Source organism: Loxodonta africana, chromosome 4 (assembly GCF_030014295.1).
Source record: "Loxodonta africana isolate mLoxAfr1 chromosome 4, mLoxAfr1.hap2, whole genome shotgun sequence".
Classification (NCBI taxonomy): Eukaryota; Metazoa; Chordata; class Mammalia; order Proboscidea; family Elephantidae; genus Loxodonta; species Loxodonta africana.
Genome location: NC_087345.1, coordinates 134,031,500 through 134,040,560, shown reverse-complemented (window position 1 = coordinate 134,040,560; position 9,061 = coordinate 134,031,500).

Sequence of the window (9,061 nt, the reverse complement as noted above, 5' to 3'; positions counted from 1 at the left end):
GACTCACAGCGACCCTACAGAACAGAGTAGAACTGCCCCATAGTGTTTCCAAGGAGTGGCTGGTAGATTCAAACTGCCAACCTTTTGGTTAGCAGCCTGAGCTCTTAACCACTGTGCGACCAGGGCACCACAATATTAAAACCAGGAAATTGACATTGCTAAAATCCATAGAGTTTATCCAGATCATGCCAGTTTTACATGCACTAATTCGTGTGTGTTTCTACGCAATTTAACATATGTAGATTCATGTAATCACCACCACAATCAAGATACAGAAATTACCACAAGGCTCCCTTGTACTACCGCTGTATAGATGAACCCACGCACTCATCCCTAACTCTTGGCAACCACTAAGCTGTTCTCCTCTCTCTAACATTATTCAAGAATGTGATATAAATGGAACTATACAGTATGAGATTGGTTTCCTTCACTCAGCACGTTACTCTTGAGATCATTCCAGTTGTTGTGTGGATAGATAGATATATAAACCCAAAACAAACCAAACCCATTGCTGTGGAGTCGATTCTGTCTCATAGTGACCCTGTAGGTCAGAGTAGAACTTGCCCCATAGGGTTTCCAAGGCTGTAATCTTTACAGAAGCAGACCACCACATCTTTCTCCCAAAGAGAAGCTAGTGTTTCAAACTGCTGACCTTTGAGTCTGCAGCGAGCGTTTAACTACTGTGCCACAAGGGCTCATTTGATACATAGATAACCAAAAAAACAAACCCGTTGCTGTTGAGCCTATTCCTACTCATAGCTACCCCACAGGACAGAGTAGAACTGTCCAGTAAGGTTTCCAAGGCTGTAAATCTTTAAGGGAGCAGACTGCCACATCTTTCTCCAGTGGAACGCTGGTGGAGTTTGAACTACCAACCTTTCAGTAGACAGCTGCTGTTAAGTTGACTCTGACTCCTGGCGAACTTTTGGACAACAGAGCGAAATGTTGCCCAGTCCTGCATCGTCTTCACAATTACTGACATGTTTGAGTCCATTGTTGCAACTATTGTGCCAGTTCATCTCACTGAGGGTCTCTCTTGCCCTCGTTGGCCCTCCACTTCACCAAACAGGATGGTCTTCTTTAGCAATTGATCCCTCCTGATTACGTGTCCAAAGCAAGCAAGTCCAACAAACCTCTGTCATGATCCATAAGGTTTTCTTTGGCTAGTTTTCAGAAGTATATCACCAGGCCTTTCTTCCTAGTCTTTATCTGGAAGCTTCGCTGACACCTCTCCACCTGGATGACCCTGCTAGTATTTGAAATACCAGTGGCATAACTGCCAGCATCATAGGAACATGCAAGTCATAGATAGACAGGTAGTGGTGTGTGTATCAGTAGTTCATTTCTTTTCATTGTTGTGTTATATTCCGTGATATGAATATACCACACTGTAAGCATTTATCTGCTGAAGCACATTTGGATTGATTCCAGCTTGGTGCTATTGCAAATAAAGCTGCTAGTAACACTCACGTACAGGTTTTGTGTAAACATCAATTTTTATTTCTCTAAGATAAAAGCCCAGGAGTACAATTGTTGGGTAGTATGGTAATTTTTTTTTTTTTTATAAGAAACTGCCAAACTGTTTTCCAAAGTGACTGTACCATTTTACATTCTCACCAGCAATGTATGAGTGGTCCAGTTTCTCCACATCCTCACCAGCAATTTGGTGTTGTTACTCTGTTATTTTAACCATTCTGATAGATACATAGTGAAATCTCATTGTGGTTTTAATGCGCATTTCCCTGACAGCTAATGATGTCGACATCATTTCATGTGCTTATTTGCAATTCGTATATCCTCTTTGGTGAAATGTCTGTTCATGGCTTTTGCCCATTTTCTAATTGGATTTTTTTTAACTGTTGAGTTTTGAGAGTTCTCTAAATATTCTAGATACAAGTCCTTTGTCAAATACATGGCTTGCATATTTGTCATGTCTCTTTTTAGTCTCTTAATAGGGTCTTTCATGGAGTAAAAGTTTTCAATTTTGGCAAAGTCTAATTTATCAATTGTACTTTCATGAATCAAATTTTTGATGTCAAGTCTAAGAACTCTTTGCCTCGCCCTAGAACCTGATGATTTTCTCTGATTTTATTTTCTAAGAGTTTTATAGTTTGATGTTTTACATGTCAATCCATGATTACTTTTAGTTAATTTTTCTATCAGGTATAAGGTTTAGGTCATGGCTCATTTTTCGCCTATGGATGTCTAACTGCTCCAGTGTCGTTTGTTGAAAAGGCCACCTTCCTCTATTGAGTTGCTTTTGAACCTTTGTCAAAAATCAGGCATATTCACGCAGGCCTATTTTTGGGTTCTTTTATTCAGTTCCATTGATCTGTATGTCTATCCTTCTGCCAGTACCACACAGTCTTGATTACTGTAGCTGTAGAGTAAGCCTTAACATATGGAAGAGAGATTTCTACCACTTTATTCTTTTTCAAAATTGTTTTAGCTACTTTAAGTCCTTTGTCTAAAAAAGTGTTTTTAAAATGTGTTTATAAGCTGGCAAGAAAGTAAAGACTATGTAAAGACCAAAAACTAAGTGAAAGCTGGTACCCAGAGAGGTAAGCTAAACACTGAAGCCCCTTCTACCTAGACAGCATTTGCTAACAAGCTGAATTTGAGCATGGTGCTTTCTCAGGGTGCCACGGTGGCATAGGAGACGAAGCCCAGTGTCTGTCCAAAGATGGAAATCTCACAGAAGGCCCCAATCATAAAGCTGGGAGTCCAAAAGACTACATCCTCAAATCAGAGATTAAAAACATGCCAGCACCATTTTTTTTTAGCACCATAAATAAATGAATGAATGAATGAATTAAAAAAAAAAAAAAAAACAGCCTCCAAATTACCCCCAGAGGACTACATTAAAAATCACTTGTCTGGAACCTCAATGCCTACAGGAGATTTTATTTTTCTTTCAAATTTTTGCACAAGATTTATAAGCACAAGCTAATCATCCTGTGTTTTTTCTACCTGAATTCCTTGTTAATCCTAAACACAAAATGACAAGAATTTAACATGTTTTGGGTTGACAGTGCCGCCAAGCACAGGGCAGAAGCAATGCAAATCCTTTCTGGATGAACTCATTTTCAATCTGGACCTTAGGAAATTTCCACAGATACAGTTCCAAGAAGCAAATTTGTGGTCAAAAATTGAAAACAAATAAGGAACAACGTGCCAGAAGCAAGAGCCAACGGAAATATAGGTAGGAAATAAGAAAGAAAATCAGAACATCAAACCATATAGTCCAATACCTGATTAATAGTTCTAAAAAGAGAAAACAGGATGTATTAGACAGGAAGAGTGAATGTGTGTATGTAAGACTGATTATAAAAGAAATAGAATAAAAATTTTCTGAAATTAATCTCTCCATTTTAAAAAGTACAATATGTACCCAGCACAATGAAAGAAATGAATCACATCAAAACACATCTTTGTAATATCTGAGAATACTACTGACAAAGGTCCTAAAAGCTTTCAAAAAGAGAATTAAAAAAAAAAAAAAAGAATAGGACTCAGAATGCCATCTGACTTCTTGATATAATATTGGAAGATAGAAGACAATGCAACAGTACCTTTAAAATTCCGAAAAAAAAAATGTATTAACTTAGAATTCTATACCAGACAAACTATCGATAAGGGTACAATAAAGACATTTTTCAGGTATGTAAAGAGTCAAGAATTTTAGCTTCCTTTCTAAGTAGACTACTAGAAGATGTGCTCTGGCAAATAAGAGACAAGAAGAGAACTTAAAATAACCCAGTGCTGTTGAGTTGATTCCAACTTAAAGCAACCCCATGTGACTGAGTAGAACTGCCCCATAGTTTTCTTGGCTGTAATCTTTACAGAAGATCGCCAGGCCTTTCTTCCATGGTGCTGCTAGGTAGAGTGCAAGTCATTTGAGCCATCCAGGGACGTTCAGGGAAGACAATGGATCTAGGAAATGGGCTCCTGGACCCTACTCACAGGGTTTGTTTCACCAAGCTGGTGAAAGAAAATCCTTGGGATGGAAGCTGTGAAGCAGACTCAGAAACAATCTGTCCTGACTGAAGTAGGAGAATGGAAAGCGCTGCAGGCCAGTCTCCAGCAAGGGGTTGGGGGAGGGCTCATAAAGATCTGACACGTCTCAGCATCTGAAAAATAATACGAACAAGTATTTTACAGATCTGATGAGGCGTTTGGAAAAAATTAGGGCTAGGCGCATAAATTATATAAAAGAAAAGAAGGCAATTATTAACTTAAGGAAAAACAAAAAGTTGAATAAGAAACAGAAATTACCTCATATTTATGATCAATTGATTTTCGATAAGGACGTCAAGGCAATTAAATGGGGGAAAAATAATTTTTCAACAAATCATGCTGGAACAACTAGATATCCATATGCAAAAGAATGAAGTTGGACCCCTACCTCATACCACATGTAAAATTTAACTTGAAATGGATCAAAGACCTAAATGTAAGAGCCAAAGCTATTAAAAAAAAAAAAATCTTGAAAGAAAACATAAGTGTGAATCTTCATGACCATGGACTGGGCAATAGTTTCTTAAAATATGACAACAAAAGTATAATAATACAAGAAAAAATAATCTGAACATCATCAAAATTTAAAACTTTTGTATGTCAAAGAACACTATCAAAAAAGTCACAATAAAAATAATTTAAAAAAATTGAAAAATCACAAGACAACCCACAGAATGAGAGAAATACTTGAAGACCATATATCTGATAAGGGGCTTGTATCTAGGATATATAAAGAACTCTTATTAATTCAATAATAACAAGACAATGTCACTGAATGGTACATGTGAGAAAAAAGTTGAAATAGTAAATCTATTGTACACAAATTTTCTGCACATTTGTACACAAATGTTTGTAGCAGCATTATTCATAAATGCCAAAAAATGGAAACAACCGAAACATCTATCAACCGATGAACAGATAAAATGTGGTCTATCCATACAATGGAATATTATTCAACAAAAATAAGAAATGAAGGACTGATAATGCTAAAACATGAAACAACCTGGAAAGCATTATATGATTCCATTTATATGAAATATCCAAAATAGGCAAACCTGTAGAGACAGAAAGTAGATTATTGGTTGCCTAGGGCTGGAGAGAGGGAGAGAGGAGAAAATAGGGGTGATATAGGGTTTCTTTTTGTTCTTGCTGTTGTTGTTATTAGGTGCCATTGAGTTGGTTCTGACTCATAGGAACACTATGTACAACTGAACAAAATACTGCCCAGTCCCACACCATCCTCATGATAGCTGTTATGCTCGATTCCATTGTTGCGCTTGATTCCATTGTTGCAGCCACTGTGTCAATCTGTCTTGTTGAGGGTTTTCTTCTTTTTCGCTGACGCGATGTCTTTCTCCAGGAACTGATCCCTTCTGATAATGTGTACAAAGTACGCGAGACGTAGCCTTGCCATCCTTGCTTCTAAGGAGCATTCTGGTTGTAGTTCTTCCAAGCCATATTTATATCTGTTCATTCAGTTCATGGTATATTCAATATTCTTCACCAACACCACAATTCAAAGGCGTCAATTCTTTAGTCTTCCTTATTCATTGTCCAGCTTTCGAATGCATAAGAAGCAAACAAAAACACCATGGCTTGGGTCAGGCACACCTTAGTCTTCAAGGTGACATCTTTGCTTTTCAACACTTTAAAGAGGTATTTTGCAGCAGATTTGCCCAATGCCAACAGGTCTTTTGCTCTCTTAACTGCCGTTTCCTTGGGTATTGATCATGGATCCAAGTGAAATGAAATCTTTGACGTCAATATTTTCTCTGTTTATCATGGTGTTGCTTATTGGTCCAGTTGTGAGGATTTTTGTTTTCTTTGTGTTGAGGTGTAATTCACACTGAAGGCTGTGGTCTTTGATCTTTATCAGTAAGTGCTTCAAGTCCTCTTCACTTTCAGCAAGCTAGGTTGTGTCATCTGCATTACGCAGGTTGTTAATGAGTCTTCCACCAATTCTGATGCCCCATTCTTCTTCATCATAGTTCAGCTTCTCAGATTACTTGCTCAGCATACAGAATGAATGGGTATGGTGAAAGGATACAACCCTGACACACACACTTCCTGATTTTAAACCACACAGTATCCCCCTTGTTCTGTTCAAACATCTACCCCTTGATCTGTGTAAAGGTTGCTCGTAAGCACAATTAAGTGTTCTGGAATTCCCATTTTTCGCAGTGTTATCCACAATTTGTGATGATCCACGCAGTCAAATGCCTTTGCATAGTCAATAAAACACAGGTAAACATCCTTCTGGTAATCTGACATCAGCAGTGATATCCCTGGTTCTATGCCCTCTTCTGAAATTGGCTTAAATTTCTGGCAGTTCCCTTTTGATATACTGCTGCAAGCTGCTTTCGAATGATCTTGAGCAAAATTTTACTTGCATGTGATATTAATTTCCACATTTGGTTGGATTACCTTTCTTGGAAATAGGCATAAATACAGATCTTTTCCAGTCAGTTGGCCAGGTAGCTATCTTCCAAATTTCTTGGCATAGACGAGTGAGCACTTCCAGTGCTGCATCCATTTGTTGACTCATCTCAACTGGTATTCTGTCAATTCTTGGAGCCTTGTTTTTCACCGATGCTTTCAGTGTAGCTTGGACTTCTTCCTTCAGTACCATCGGTTCCTGATCATATGCTACCTCCTTTCTTTTTAGTTAACCGAAATGCTCTAAAATTTAATGTGGTGATGGTTGCACAATTCTATGAATATACTGAAAGCCATATCATACAATTCATCCATTTAGTGTGCAATTCAATGGCTTTTAGTATATTCACAAGGTTCTACGCCCATCACCACTAATTCCAGAACATTTTCATTACCCCACAAAGAAAAATCATATCCATTAGCAATCACTCCCTATTCCCCATCCCTAACCAGATCCCCTGGCAAACACGAATCTATGTTTTGTCTGTATGGATTTGCCTGTTCAGGACATTACATGTAAATGGCCTTTTGTGACTGGCTTCTTTCATTTAGCGTAATGTTTTCAAGGTTCACCCATGTTTTAGAACCTACTTCATTCTTTTTTGATGGCTGAATAGTTGTGTGGATATACCATATTTTGTTTATCCATCAGTTGATGGGCATTTGGGTTGTTTCTCCTTTTTGACTATTAACGAATAAGGCCACTATAAACATTCATGTACAAGTTTTGGTGTGAATGCATGTTTTCAATTCTCTTGGGTATATGGGGCGTTGGTGGCACAGTGATTAAGAGCTTGGCTGCTAACAAAAAGGTCCACAGTTCGAATCCACCAGCTGCTCCTTGGAAACCCTACAGGGCAGTTCTAATCTGTACTGTAGGGTTGCTATGAGTCATAATCAACTAGACGTCAATGGTTGGGTATACACCTAAGAATGGAATCCCTGGGTCATATGGTAACTCCATGTTTAACCATTTGAACAACTGCCCAACTGTTTTCCAAAGAGGCTGTACGATTTTACTAAAGGCTAAGACTTAACACTTCTTTATGACCCTCTTCATGATCTGACTGCTGTCTCCATCACCAGCCCCATCTTTTGCCATGCACATTAGCTCCACCAACAAATATTACTCATAGCTTTCCCACATACACCATGTTGTTTCTCACCTCTGGGACTTTGTTTTTGCTTCAACTGCCTGAAAAATCTGCTAGCCTCCACTCCTTTAAGACAAGTCAGTGATCATCTTTTCCAAGAAGCTTTCCCTGTCTCCACTCCTGCTCCCCCAGGATGATCTATGCATATTAAAAAACATCAGGATATAATGGATTTTATAATTATGCTTCTGTGACTACTTCCTGCACAAGATGGAACGCCTTAAATGCAGGTTTGGTGTCTTTTTCATCTTTGTATCCCTAGCACCTACTATACTATTGGGTAACTGCAAGTCTTCCATAAATGGTTGTTAAATGAATGACTTCAACAGATATTTATCAAGGGCTTATGAAGAGATAAGGAGATCAGTTATTAGACTATCTCAGTAATCAAATGTAAGACCTAGTCTCTGCCCTGAATAGGGAAAAAGGCCTAGCTGGTGCGGAAGACAGGCACAAACACATATAACCAAACAAAACCAAAAAGCAAAAACAGTATGAGTTCAGAGGCTCAGACAAATCAAAGGGACCTTAAAAGGAACCTTTCTCCATTTTCTAAAGCAGTTATACAATCCTAGCTGAATTAGAATCTCTTGGGAGCTTTTAAAAATGCCATGCCTGGGACCCCAGCTCAGAGATCGATTAAATTAGTCTAGGAAAGCCGCCTAGTTGTTTTTGTTTGTTTGTTTTGTTTTTTTAAGTTTTCAAAAGAATTCTAACATGCCAGGATTGAGTAGCTCTGGTCTACTGGGAGAAAAAAAAAAAACAAACTAAATTCTTTATCCTGGCTGGTATTGAAGACTCCTAGTTATTTGGCACCAGCTATTCAAACTTCCATACTACTGTTAGAGAAAGCATATCTGCTGTATTCATGATCATGAACTTAGTCCTACCAACCTGTGCCAGTCATCCCCACCTTTGCTGACATGTCTAGGTCCCCATGACAAAGATTCCTTCTCCTTATTCCCCTTACCCAACTGAATGTTTTTTTATCCCAAATCTTCTCCCTATAGATGTTATGGTCTATACTTAACATGATTCTCATTTCCATCTGCTAATATTTTCTAATACCTTTGGAGCCCTGGTGGTGCAGTGGTTAAGAGGTGGGCAGTTTGAATCTACCACCCACTCCTTGGAAACTCTATGAGGCAGTTCTACTCTGTCCTATAGGGTTGATATGAATCGCAGTCTACTCGACGGCAACAGGTTTGGTTTAGTTCAAATGCTATCTCTTCAACAAATACCCTCTCTGACCTTCCTAAACAAAAAAGAATTCTCAGAGGACCCTCTAATTTTTCTATGCGATTATCATATTCAAACTCATATTCTTTATACATACACATCTCTTAAGTAGAGTGGAAGCTACTTAGAGGCAGGAACCAATTCTGCCTTAGTGATTTATGTCTCGTCAAATATTTGTATACATAATGGTTCAGTGTTTATTGAATGAAAATGTG